The sequence below is a fragment of the Silurus aristotelis genome (genome assembly GCF_946808225.1).
Source record: "Silurus aristotelis genome assembly, chromosome: 10".
Taxonomy (NCBI): Eukaryota; Metazoa; Chordata; class Actinopteri; order Siluriformes; family Siluridae; genus Silurus; species Silurus aristotelis.
Window position 1 is genome coordinate 19083118 of NC_139583.1, and position 14207 is coordinate 19097324.

Sequence of the window (14207 nt, forward strand, 5' to 3'; positions counted from 1 at the left end):
GCGTACTCCGCCCAGGGCAAGAACCGACTCCACTCCTCCTGATCCTGGTGGCAGTATGACCGTAGGTACCTTCCCAGGTCTTGGATCCTCCGTTCGGTTTGGCCATTCGACTGGGGGTGATACCCAGATGACAGGTTGACCGCGATCCCCAGTAGCCGAAAGAATGCTCTCCAGACATGTGAGGTGAATTGGGGACCTCGGTCAGACACCACTTCCTCCGGAAGGCCAAAGTTGCGGAAGATGTGATGGAAGAGGGCTTCTGCCGTATCCAGGGCTGTGGGGAGGCCTTGTAGGGGAACAAAGCGGCAGGCTTTAGAGAACCGATCGACGACCACTAGGATGCATGTATAACCCCCCGAGCGAGGAAGGTCAGTGACGAAGTCCACGCCGATGTGCGACCATGGTCGTTGTGGAATAGGCAGGGGGATGAGTTTACCCACTGGCAGATGCCGGGGGGTCTTTGACATGGCGCAGGTGTTGCAGCCCCGGACGAACTCCGCCACCGTATTGCTCATCCTGGGCCACCAGTAACGTCCCTGAACCAGACGTAGGGTTTGTTTCCGACCCGGGTGCCCCGAGCCTGGGTTTTCGTGAACAGACCTGAGCACGGTCTGTCGGCATTCTTGTGGCACATAGGTTCGGTTTCCGGGGCAACCAGGGGGCGCGGGTTCCCTCCGTGTGGCCGCGCGAATATCCCCGTCCATGTCCCACACAATGGGACTCAAAATGAGCGTGGGAGGCAAGATCGGTCCTGACTCGACGGGTTCTTCAGGCCCATAGACCCTGGAGAGCGAATCAGCCTTGCCGTTCTTTGACCCTGGCCGATATGTGATGCTAAAGTTGAACCTGGTGAAGAAGAGAGCCCAACGCGCCTGACGGGGGTTTAGACGCTTGGCCTCGCGGAGGTACTGGAGATTCTTGTGGTCGGTGATGACTATGAAAGGATGAGCGGCCCCCTCCAGCCAGTGTCTCCACTCTTCCAGGGCCAGCTTGATGGCCAGGAGTTCCCGGTTACCTATGTCGTAGTTCTGTTCAGCAGAGGATAACTTCTTTGAGTAGTAAGCACAGGGATGGAGCCGCAGGGGGTTCCCTGAACGCTGGGAGAGGGCGGCCCCTACTCCCGTGGAGGATGCATCCACCTCGACGACGAACGGGAGCTGAGGGTCAGGGTGACGAAGAACTGGGGCGGTACAGAACCTCTTGCGTAGTTCCCCGAAAGCCTTCTGTGCCTCCGGGGTCCAGGAAAGGACCTTGGCCTTACCACGCAATAGTGATGTGAGCGGGGCGGTAACCAGGCTGAAACCTCCTATGAACCGGCGGTAAAAGTTAGCGAACCCTAGAAACCTTTGGAGCTCCTTGATCGTGGTGGGGGCCGGCCAATCTCGTACGGCCATCACTTTTCTCTCATCCATCCTGATGCCTGCTGCGTCGATGACGTAACCTAGGAACTGCGTCTCCGAATGGTGAAACTCACACTTGGAGAGGTTGAGGTACAGTCGGTGTTCTCGCAGCCGTTCTAGGACTTGGGTGACGTGTTGATGGTGTTCTTGTAGCGTACGTGAGTAGATCAGGATGTCGATGTAAACGATCACGAACCGATGGAGAAAAGGACGGAAAACCTCGTTCATGAAGGTCTGAAAGACGGCTGGAGCAATGGAGAGCCCGTACGGCATGACCCTGTACTCGTAATGGCCTGAGGGAGTGATGAAGGCCGTCTTCCATTCGTCCCCCTCTCGGATGCGCACCAGGTTGTAGGCACTTCGGAGGTCTAGTTTGGTGAAAACGCGAGCCTCCCGTAGTTCCTCCAAGGCTGCCGGGACCAGGGGGAGCGGATACGGAAGCGGTGAGATCTGTGCGTTCAAGCCCCTGTAGTCGATGCACGGCCGCAAACCTCCATCCTTCTTGGCCACAAAAAAGAAACTGGAAGCCGCCGGAGAGGTTGACTGTGTAATGAAACCCTGACGGAGGGCCTGCTGGATATAACCCTCCATCGCTTGGTGTTCCGGGGCTGCCAAGGGGTATATCCGTCCCTTCGGTAGCTTAGCTTCGGGCTTCAGTTCAATGGCACAGTCCCATGGCCGGTGTGGGGGTAACCTGGTAGCAGCCTCCTCGCTGAAGACGTCCGAGAAAGCATGGTAGACCTGGGGGACTTCCACCTGAGAGGGTTGTCTTGCTCCTTCAACTCGAGTTGCTGCCAAGGTCAAGGTGGTCCGGGGTGGAGTCGGGAGTGGATGTAAGCATGTCTGCCGGCAGGTGGGGCTCCACTCCAAGATGTCACACGGGTCCCAGGAACAAGTAGGGGAGTGTTTGGCTAACCAGGGACGACCTAGGATCACGTCCACTGTCAAATCCTCCAGTACAAGAAGCTGGATTTCCTCGTGATGTAACACTCCGACCTGGAGGGTGATAGGGGGCGTGCAGTGCTTCACCTTACCCCGTCCTAAAGGACGTCCCTGGATAGTCTGCACGGTTAGTTCCTGAGATCCCCGCTGCCGGCGTAGCTGGAGGCGTTCTAGACACGCCTGTGAGATGAAGTTTCCCGCTGATCCTGAGTCGACCAGAGAAACGACAGATAAAGAGTGAGCGGGGGTTTTTAAGGTGACCTGGAGTGTGGACAAATGAGTAATGTCAGAAGTAAGAGTGACACCACTCACCGTCCGACGGGGAGGTCTAACTGGGCATTAGGGCCACGCGATGTCCTCCTTCTCCACAGTAGAGGCAGGCCTGAGTCGCCCGTCGGCGCTCCCTTTCCTGCTGAGATAGTCGCTGTGAGCCGAGTTGCATGGGTTCCGGCAATGGAGCTGCTGATGCCGCCATGGCGGGCGCTGGGTCGTGCAGGGGAAAACGGCCAGCAGTCAGGTGTTGAGAAACGCGGATAGATCTCTGAAGAAACGCCTCTAGTCCTAGGGTGTCATCAAAGGTGGCCATTGCCAGCCGGAGCTCTTGGTTTAACCCCCTGCGATACACAGCCAGCAGCGCCTTCTCGTTCCAGCCAGCAGATGCCGCCAGAGTACGGAAGCGGAGGCTGTAACCCGAAAAGCTGTCAGTTCCCTGCTGGATGTTCAGCAGCTGATCTGCCGTTGAGGTATCCCCGGGGGCGGTGCTAAAGACCTCGGCGAAATGCCCAGTGAAAGCGGCAAATGACGTCAGCGCCGGGCTCGCTGCGCTCCAGAGCGCTCTCGCCCACGCGAGCGCTCTTCCGGAGAGAAGGGATATCAAAAACGCGACCTTAGCTCGTTCGCTGGGAAAGTTCTGGGGTTGCATCTCGATATACAGGGATACCTGAAGCAGGAAGCCCTGGCACTCAGCCGTGTTTCCGGAAAAAGAAGCCGGGAGCGCAACCGGGCTGCCGAAAGCTGAACGGGGAGGAATCGCGACCGCGGGTCGGTCAACCAAATCCGCAGCCGCGGCTGCGGGCTGATCCTCCATACCAAGGTAACGCGATTTAGCTCCTTTCCCTGTTGCCCTTCGGTTTTGTTAAAGGTCCGTTCTTCTGTCAGGCACAAGAACTCGCAGGAAACCGGAGGTTGAATGTACAAGAAACGTGTTTACTTAAGTCACTCAAGAAATGAAAGAGCAAAGCAGAACAACACGCAGGCATGAACTAAAACACAAAAGAAATACAGAAAACAAAAGAAACGTCCAACACACATGAAGCGTGATGTAAACACAAAGGGTGAGACAGTCCACAATGTTCGTAGGCCTAAGCTGTAGAACGGACGGTGAGACTGTGAACGACTGGGGTTTATATATGGTGGTGACTGATGTGACCCAGGTGATGATGATTAGTAATCAGGTGAGCTGCTAGGGTGGATATGAGAGTTAGGAGAAGGCGTGGCTGGTGGATCCCTGACACTTTGTTTATGACATGAAACATAAAAGATGTTTAGAATGTAATGTAATTCACACTAAAGCACATTTGGTCTTTTACTAAAAATGAATGAAGGAAAAAGCTATTGAGGAAGCAGCTCAACATTTACCAGTTATCACAAACAGCTAAGGAGCTCATACCTTAGAAGCAGTGGCAGCTGGTGTTGTTTTATTTTTAAGGAAGCACAGCTGTCTGTGTATTGACAAATAAAAGCCTTAAAATATGAAATCAGATCAAACACAAATCAGTGTCAAATCACACTAAAAAGCAGCTAAGCTACTAACTACCAATCTTCACATTTCTTTTAATGGTTGACTAATTAAAAAAAAAAAATATATATATATATATATATATATATATATATATATATATATATATATATATATATATATATAAAATTTGATTTATTTATCAGCATCAATGTGTAATCTATCATCTAATAAACGTTTTTTCTTCTCCTTTTTCTTCTTCTTCTTTTTCTAAAGACTGCTCCCGTTTGGGGTCGCCACAGCGGCTCATCAGTGTCCATACCACCCTGTCCTCTACATCTGATTCTTTTAAACCAACCACCTTTATGTCTTCCTTCCTGCCAAGGCCAAGTATTGTTTGGTTTGGACATGTGCAAATGAGGGACATGGGGTATATTGTTAGAAGAATGCTGAGGATAGCCTCAGCCTTGATATACCCCATGTCCCTCCTTTACACATGTCCAAACCCTCTCAATCTAGCCTTTCTTACCTTGTCTCCAAAACGTCCTACATGCGCTGTCCCTCTTATAAACTCGTTTCTAATTCTCTCCGTCCTCGTCACTTCCAATGAAAATCTCAACATCTTCAGCTCTGCTACCTCCAGCTTCACCTCCTGTCTTTTACTCAATGCCACTGTCTCTAAACCATACAACATCGCAGGTCTCACCACAGTCCACTTTCCCTGTCACTCTTGCAGATACTCTTCTATCACAAATCACTCCTGCTATCACTCTTCTCCACCCACTCCACCTGCACTCCTTTCTTCACTTCTCTAACACACTCTCCATTACTTTGCACTGTTGACCCCAGGTACCTGAACTCCTCCACCTTCTCCACCTCTTCTCCCTGCAACCGCACCCCTCCACTGCCCTCCCTCTCATTCACACACATGTACTCTGTCTTACTCCTACTGACTTTCATTCCCCTTCTCTCCAGCGTGTACCTCCACCTCTCCAGGCTCTTCTCAACCTGCTCACTACTCTCACCACAAATCACAATATTATCTGCAAACATCATAGTCCATGGAGACTCCTGTCTGACCTCATCAGTCAACCATTATATCAGCACTGCAAACAGGAATGGGTTTAGAGCCAATCCTTGATGCAATCCACCCTTCCAGAATCTTGTTAAACAATCTTGTTGAGAACTTCACTGCCATCTCTCCTAAATATCTCAACGCTTCTACTGATATGTCATCTGGTCCAACTGACTTTCCACTCTTCGTCCCCATAATAGCTGCTCTCACTTCCTCCTTACTAATCCTATCCACATCCTGCTTCCCCATCTCCACATCATCCACCCTTCTCTCTCTCTTATTTTCTTAATTCATCAGCTGCTCAAAATTCTCCCTTCACCTTCTCAACACACTCTCCTTAATAGTCATCAAATTTCATCTGCATCCTTTATTGCCCTAACTTGCAGCACATCTTTCACAGCTTGATCCCTCTGCCTGGCTAATCAGTACAAACTACTCAGCGTTTTTAGAGATACCAAACAAAAAGAAATAATAGCATAAAAAAGAAAATGGTGCAGGATTGGATCTACTGCTCCCAAACAGGCTTGCTATTCACTTATAGACAACTCTCTGGCCTTCCTGTTGGTTTAACCTTTTAAACAACAATCCAGTATTGACAGGTAAATACAAAGAGCACAAACAAGCAAGAAACAGTCAGCGTTATAACTTGTTTAAACAGTCAATGCAACAGAGCACACCTGAGTAACAAGAAACTCCCATGAGTTATGTTTTCCAATATTTTGCAATTCCTTGCAAGTTATTAATGTAATGTCAAAGATCAGGAAACGAAAACTAAAATGCTGATATCTGATATTTATCTGTATGCTCTTTGTGTGTCTGTGTTGGTGGTGAGATGAGTGGATTTTGTTTGCTCTACTTTTAGACTTTGCCCAATGCAACAAGTCACATTCCTGCATTCAGATTTCTATTGGATCACAACTCTCTCACACCTTGCTTTTGCCTTAGGATGCTTTAGGATTGACTGCAGAACATTGACTTTGTTTTGCCCTGTGTAAATTACTCTGCATGTGCTGATTGTGTATGGCCCTCTGCCTGTTTTTGTCTTCCAAACTGGGTGTTACATCACATTTAGGTTGTTCTAAGGATTTGTCTGGGGCCAAGCCAGAGGACCCAAATCACAGGGATCCCATTGTAGTGTGCTTACCATTAGAGTAACCCATTCTTGTACTATGACAGAAGTAACCTGACCTTGAGCTAAGTCTTCAGCAGTAACAAGCTCAGACCAAACTCAGTTTCAACCATTGGAGCTTAAAGCTCAGAAGGAGACAAAACAAGTTGAGCTTCAGTTTGAGTTGGCACTAAGTAACAAGTTGGCTCCCAGTTCAATTGTCTCTTCAGCACCTGTGTGTCCTATGCATGCCTGTGTGTCATTGTCTATACTAGACCCAATATTTTAATAAATACTTTTTATGGATTTGAAATTTTATGCATTTTTCAAGATTCAAATTTTTTATTTAATCACAAACATTCATATGCAGAATACAACATGCAGTGAAATGTATACCAGATCGGCTGCTAAGAAAATTGTGCATTAATAATAGAAACTTTCTTTCTTCTTTTACTTCTTTTTCTGCCTGCTACCATAAATAAACCTATAAATAAATGTTCAAACAAAAAGTACAAATTGTATGTAATGTAATGTAATAACATTAACAAAACCAAAAACAGTAACAATATAAGCTGCTATGTGCAAATGCAGAATGAATGCTTTTATTAGCTCTTATTAACTAGCTTATTTAATAGCTCCTTTGCTCACTTTTCCTGAAGTGCAGCACTAGTTCCTTTGTTTTGCTGACATTCAGGGAGATATAGTTATCCTGGCATCAGGATGTTAATTTGACCACTTTGTTTTTGGAGATGAGGTCTAGAACAACTGAGTTGTCAGCAAATTTAATAATAAAAGTAAAAAGCTGTGAAAGGACACAGTCATGAGTGTGTAGAGAGTAGAACAGGGGGATCAGGACATAGCCTTATTTATTCTCCTCTATTTGGGGAAATTAAAAATGATGAGTGTCTTTACTTTTTGTTTGAGGTCATTTATAATTCTCAATGTTTTGGGTGTACTTAGCAATCATTGAGGTATTTATATTTTGAAGTTTGGGAAAATTAGAAGTCAATATTAATTTTTGAGTTAGGGATAGCAGTCATTATTTGCATTTGATTAAATGGGCTGTAAGAAACTCAAAGAAGTCAGGAAGGAACTTGAACATAACTATATAGGAACACTACATGGGAACAGAGAACTGTGAAACTGGTGCTTGAAGAATGGAGACACTGGCTTAAGGGCCCCCATTCATTATATTTAATGATAATAAAATTTTAAAATATTGAGTAAGACGATCACTGCAAGCATGGTGGGTGGTGTACTTCACTCTGTTCCAGATCTAATTACGATTAGGCTCCAAGAATGGGGAAAACTATATTCTGTTCTGTATTCACCCAGCTTTACCACAAGACCTAAAACAAGTAAACAGACTTCTCTGGTTTTCTTCATGGGTGCATTGAATACAATCATACAAAACATCTCCATTCTCATACAGTAGAACATGCTCCAAGCACCAACACCATCATTTTAGTAATAATTAATTAATTTTCCAAGTCCTTCACCTTATTCCACACCCCAAATTACCCCCAGCCTTAGAAATAACAGAATGTTTCTTTAATTCATGAAGCTGGACTTTTTTGGCTTACCAGAAAAAACATGGAACTTTTTTTTTTTTTAATTGGGAGTGACTGCCAGCCTCATCACTGGTAATTATCCCCACAAACACAGAATACAAAATCCAGTATTTCAACCCAGAGATGCACATCAGCCTTATAGAAAACTCTCACATCTGTACACTGGAACTTATAAACTTACAAACCATGAAAAGTGAAATTAAACTTGCATTAACATACAAAAGACAAAAACATGTGAGAGGCTACTGGGTGTCATAAGTTAATTCACAATGTATCACACTACGTTTCGCAATCAGCTTGAGAGACACTAAACAATGACTGTGGTAGTGACACTATACTGTATGTGATACAGTGAAGCGAGTGCTTGTATGTCACAACAGTGTTTTGGGGTGTGGTTCAAACTCATGTCATGTGATCGCAGGGGTTTAAAATGTTGAAAACTGGAGTTTTCATTGATACCATTTCTGTCTAAGCCAGATGACACTAAATCAGTCTCTCCAATCCAACAAGCTCCCTGAATGGTGGATTGAGGTTCAGTTCAAATCAGATTCGGGGATTTTTGCAAGAAAGACAGTGTTTGTTAGCAAACTTGATATTCTTGAAAATGAAGGTATATGCAAGAAACAACGTTCTGTGGTGTGGAATAATTTCTACAGTCTCCATCCAAGGTCAAACATACGGTTTGTGAGAGGAAACTTAACTAATGCAACAATATGGAAGTATTTCAGTTTTAGATTACTGCTCATACTGGGTAATTTTAACAAAAACACAAGCAATACCTGTTGCGCCGTATATGATTTTACCTGTTGTTTTATTTCAAAAGCTGCAGAGGGGATCAGCCTCAGTCTCTGGTTAGAATGACACAAGTGAGCCAGGTGTCAAAGCATTTTCGAAACCCAGAAATACATGAGGCTTTTGATGGTTTGTTGGGTGACAAATCTGGCATTACATTATTTCTGTTTCTATAACAGTATTTTAACTATATAGGTAAAGTTATTCACAACTAACTTTATTGTCAGAATGTCAGAGTGGTTATTCTGTCCTGGTATTGTTGTTCTGAACAAAGCACCGATTCCACATCACACATTCTTCTTCTTCTGTACTCTTTACTCGACTCAACTTGTAAAACTAAAAACACAGAAAATATTCAAGTTACAAAGTGATTCACAAAGTATCACTGACATTTTCACCTTCATAAACATTTGCTTACACATTCAAATGGTCCAAATAAGCAACCAGTATCTATTATGTGATATCTATTATTATATTTACTTGCATATATAAATGTCTAACTCTTGTTATAACCTATAACCTTGTTATAAATCTACTCCAAGGTTTAGAAAGAAAACAATGATATTCATCCAAAATGCAGATTACAGAAATCTATGAAGCAGTGTCATATTTTATTTATTTTTTTTACCACTAGATGTCACATACGAACCTCATAAATGAATCAAAAAAGGCTTACAAAAATAAAACAGACTGTATGGAACACTCCCCGTCTGGTATAACTTATACCACTATACATAGGTTTACTTGACAAAAGTCAAACTATATCACAAAATAAAATTTATCTTGAATATTTTAAAACAATACCCTGCTTGGGAGGCTTGCAAATTTTTCCTGCAGATGAGAGTACATATTTCTTAATTTAGCAATAATTCTAAGATGAAAGAAGGCTATCCTGGTATTGATATCTACATGAGCCTCAAAGAAAAGACTACAGTCAGTAATCACACTAAAGTCTTTTACTGCTGTACATGCTGAGACAGAAAGACCATCCAGAGATGCTACATGATATGAAAGTTTACTTCTTACTGCATGTGGTCCTAGTAAAAACACTTCCACTTTATCAGACTTTAGCAGAAGGAATTTAACAAGCATCCACTGTCTAATGTCCTTTACATCCTCCTCAACAATGTTAAGATGATCTCTAATCTGGCTTTGCAGGAACATACAACTGTATATTGTCAGCATAACAATGGAAGCTAATACCTTGTTTTAAAAAAAAAAACTTAGGCAGTGGGCCTAGGACAGATCCTTGCAGAACACTAAACTTTACCTCAGTAAGTGTAGGGAATTTACTCATTATTTACATAAACAAACTCATACAGAGAAGAGCTGAGTCTGGAGAGAGTATTCCCTTCAATTCCTAAATTATCTAAATTAGCAGGAAGAATATCATGAGCAATGGTGATAAAAGCTGCACTAAGATGAAGTAACACAAGCCAGGAGACACAGCACTGATCAGAGGACATTAGCAGGTTATTTACCACTTTAACCAGCAATGTCTCTGTGCTACAATAAGACCAAAATCCTTAATTTCATGAATGTATGTCTTTTACTCATATGAACACAACTACAATAGCTCGAATAGAAGTAACTAAGAAAACACAGCACCCCCCTCTGTGCTCAGGGTCGTAAAATTTGCATTTGATTAAGCTCTGTATGGATGATCATGCCTTCCATTTATCTTATTTGTCCAATGGAAGAATGGTAAACCAATCCTGCTGTAATTTCAAAAGCTTTCTCACTAAAGATTTGCATTGTATGGTGACTGGACAGAAAAACCCAAGAGGTTCATATAAACTACTGATTACAGAAAGGATAATTCTTTGAGAAGCTTAAAATGTAAAACAGTCTGTTTTATGCAGAGGCTGCACTGGAGGGGTCCTGCATATTGCTGAAATCCAAGTATTTGAGATTTTTGGCTCTTTCAATGAATAAGAAAGTTTTGATAACCAAAGCCCTGTTGGAGGCTACTTTTTTGTATGCTTGCCTTTGACAGCCTTGTCTCTGTTTGCTTTAAGTGGTCAATAGCTACTCTTTCAGTTGGATCAGATGTGATGCCATCATTGATGTTGGCGTTGCATAACATAAACTCTTTGGCATCTCTTCTCTCTGCAGTAACTGTACCTGTGCAAAGGAAAACAAAGGTAGTTGCAGTGCTACTTTTTAACCTTTAAATAATATAACATTTGCTCTATGTCTACCATTACTGCTAACCTCTATTTATGGAAACACAACACCCAGAAGTTTTATGTTGAGATCAGGTCCGCTTAGTAAGACATCATGGGAGATGCCCACATACTGAGTGTCTAAATAAAACCCAACCGTTATTTGTCAGGTTTGTGGGGGTGGTAAACTTTGAAGATTGGCAAATACCAACATTTTTCCACAATTGAAGGGATAGAGCATGTTTTTCTTATTTCTATTCACCTTTTGCATGAAATCAAAGAAATACATTGTCATATTTGGTTTCTCAAGAGTGTACACTATAATGAGCTCAGCCTCTGCATACCTTGCTGTCTATTATTTGGAAGTTGACTTTTTGGAGCGCAGAATGGAAGTGGTGCCACCCATTGTTTATCCCTATTGAGGTACCACTCCTCGGCAATTGTCAATAAAGACTTCATCCTTCACAGATAAGCCACTTTTATTATCCTCAGGAGATTTTAAAAATGCATTCTCTTTCAAGCCCTTTGCATAACTCTAACTAGATTTTGGGCATTTGGGAAAATATGGCAGGTTGGGTAAATATGAGGAGAGGTGACTTATCCAGATCTGCGATGTTGATGCTTTTTGTGCATGGAGAGAAAATGATGTCTGTCCATTTGGGGGTAGGTTTGTCTTGTAAGATGCTACTCTGACAAGTTCCATCAAAGCAAACTTCTCCTACAATCATTCTACTAAAGTCCAGGCTTTGTGCATAAGGCCTGTTGTAGGGTCCGTTGTGCTGTTCATGCACTTTGTGCACACTAAAAATGTCTACCCCCCAGAAGAAGAATGCGAGCTGTAGGCTAAAAAGTCATGATTTTATCAGACACTGCGATGAGGTTAGGGGAAACCAAAAGCTTTTTCAGGCATAGATCAATTGCTTGGTTTTGTATTACACTTCTTTTAAGGGGGTCAGAGCAACTATGGTTTTCCTGTCAAGTGACTTCTCCAAAAAAATTTACTTACTTTCTTTCCCATCTTGTACACGAAGCCTGAACACGTCTTCAAGGTGAAGAGATAAAAACTGCTAGCAATGTTAAACAAATAAAAGAACTGGGACTTTACCAATGATTAATTACTCTGTTCATTCAGCACAGCAAAAATGTGTTTGGCTTTTTTATGTTGATTAAAAGGGTAGATGCTTACCAGACAAATCTTGAAAATGGCTTAGACTGACTACCTTCAGTGCACTTGTTTGTGACTTTAGCAGTGTCCTTATCTGTTTTTTTTCTCTTAGGATGTTCAGACTGAGTATGGTTGAATGTTTGCTACTGATTTGACTTATACAGATGTACAAGACAAGTTATAGAAGTCAGATGTTTCCAATGCAAGTCAATAAGAAATCGCCAATTTAAACTTATTTGATGGAAATACTGTCAGAAAATATTGTACTTTGGGCTCATGAGCATCATAACTGTACCAATGGAAATAATAAAAGAAAGTGGCTTTGACTTAGGAATTATGTTTTATTTGAGATAATGTGGACAGCTGTGTGCTTGTGCATTATTTAACTAGAGATAGGATGGCATCAGGATGCACTATGAAAAGAAGACAAGTTGGCAGAGATTTGATGGTTCGGGCAATGATCTGCTGGAAAACATCTTGATATTAATAAAATCTTGAAATATCAGATTAACATGAGTATTTAAGCACTTTGCAATACATTCACATTTTTACCTCAGGTGCAATCCATTCTCAGGATCATCCTTAAGATCCTTAAGAGGTTTATATACTTTGGCTGAAGTCCACTTGTACAAAAAAAAAAAAGGATTAGACTTGATTTGGAAAGGCACAACTGTCTATTTAGGATTTAACATTTCAAAATGCATGTCAAAGCAAAATCCAAGCCATGAGATCAATGGAACTGCCTGTAGATCTTAAAGACTGATCTGAGCTGAGGCACAGTTCTGGGGAAGATTTTTACTAAGATTTCTGCACTTTTGTGTTAGGAGTTTGTAAGAGTGTAGTAGCCTCAATAATTCTTAAACAAAACAAAAATTGGAATAACCAAAACACTTTTAGAGCTTGCTACCTGGTCAAAAAATCTTGGGAGAGAAGCCTCAGAGATGAAGAATAATAAAAGAAGAATGAAAAATAAAAGAAACTTGCAGAAAGGCAACCATTAACGTAATACTCCACCAATCTGGGTTTCATGACTCTGTCCAGATAGGAGCTTCTCCATAGTGCAATGTTATTTTTAAAATTTTGAGCAAGCATTCATGTGTTCTGCACTGAGGATTGGCTGTTGTCTTGCTTTTTTTCCCATCTCCACATATGATCTCTAAAAAACACAAACACTGCATTCCAACATAAGAACCTCATATCACATTCTAAGCATGAGGGTGGTACTATCATGCTGTGGCATCGCTTTACTTCAGTACAGAAATTATATATGCTGGCCATTATACACTGATCAGGCATAACATTATAATTACCTGCCTAATATTTTGTTGGTCCACCTTTTCCTGACTTTTTCTTCTTTCGGCTGCTCCCATTAGGGGTCGCCACAGCGAATCATCCGTCTCCATACCCCCCTGTCCTCTCCATCTGTCTCTTTCAAACCAACTACCTGCATGTCTTCTCTGCACATGTCCAAACCATCTCAATCTCACCTCCCTCACCTTGTCTTCAAAACATCCTTCTAAAAAACTAATTTCTAATCCTGTCCTCCTCATCACTCCTAACAAAAATCTCAACATCTTCAGCTCTGCTACCTCCAGCTCCACCTCCTGTCTTTTACTTAACACCAGTCCTATAAACTTTCCCTTTCACTCTCACAGATACCCTTCTATCACAAATCACTCCTGCTATCACTCTTCTCCACCCACTCCACCCTGCCTGCACTCTTTTCTATACTTCTCTAACACACTCTCCATTACTTTGCACTGTTGACCCCAGGTACCTGAACTTCTCCACCTTTTCCACCTCTTCTCCCTGCAACCGCACCGCACCACTCCACTGCCCTCCCTCTCATTTACACACATGTACTCTGTCTTACTTCTACTGACTTTCATTCCCCTTCTCTCCAGCACATACTCCACTTCCCTTGGCTTCTGTTTTGCCAACCTCTTTCTGCTTATGCTCTCCTGCACTTCCTCATTCCATCACCACGTCTCTTTGTCTTCCTTTCTATTTTCAGATGTCACACCAAGTACCTTTCTAGCTGTCACCCTTATCACTTCTGCAGTAGTTGCCCAATCATCCAGCACCTCTTCACCATCACCGAGCCCCTGTCTAACCTCTTCCCTGAATCTCACACTACACTCTTCCTCCTTCAGTTTCCACCATCTTATTCTTCTTTCAGTTCTCACTCTCCTCCTCTTCTTCTTCACCTCCAAAACCATCCTACAGATCACCATCCAATGCTGTCTAGCTA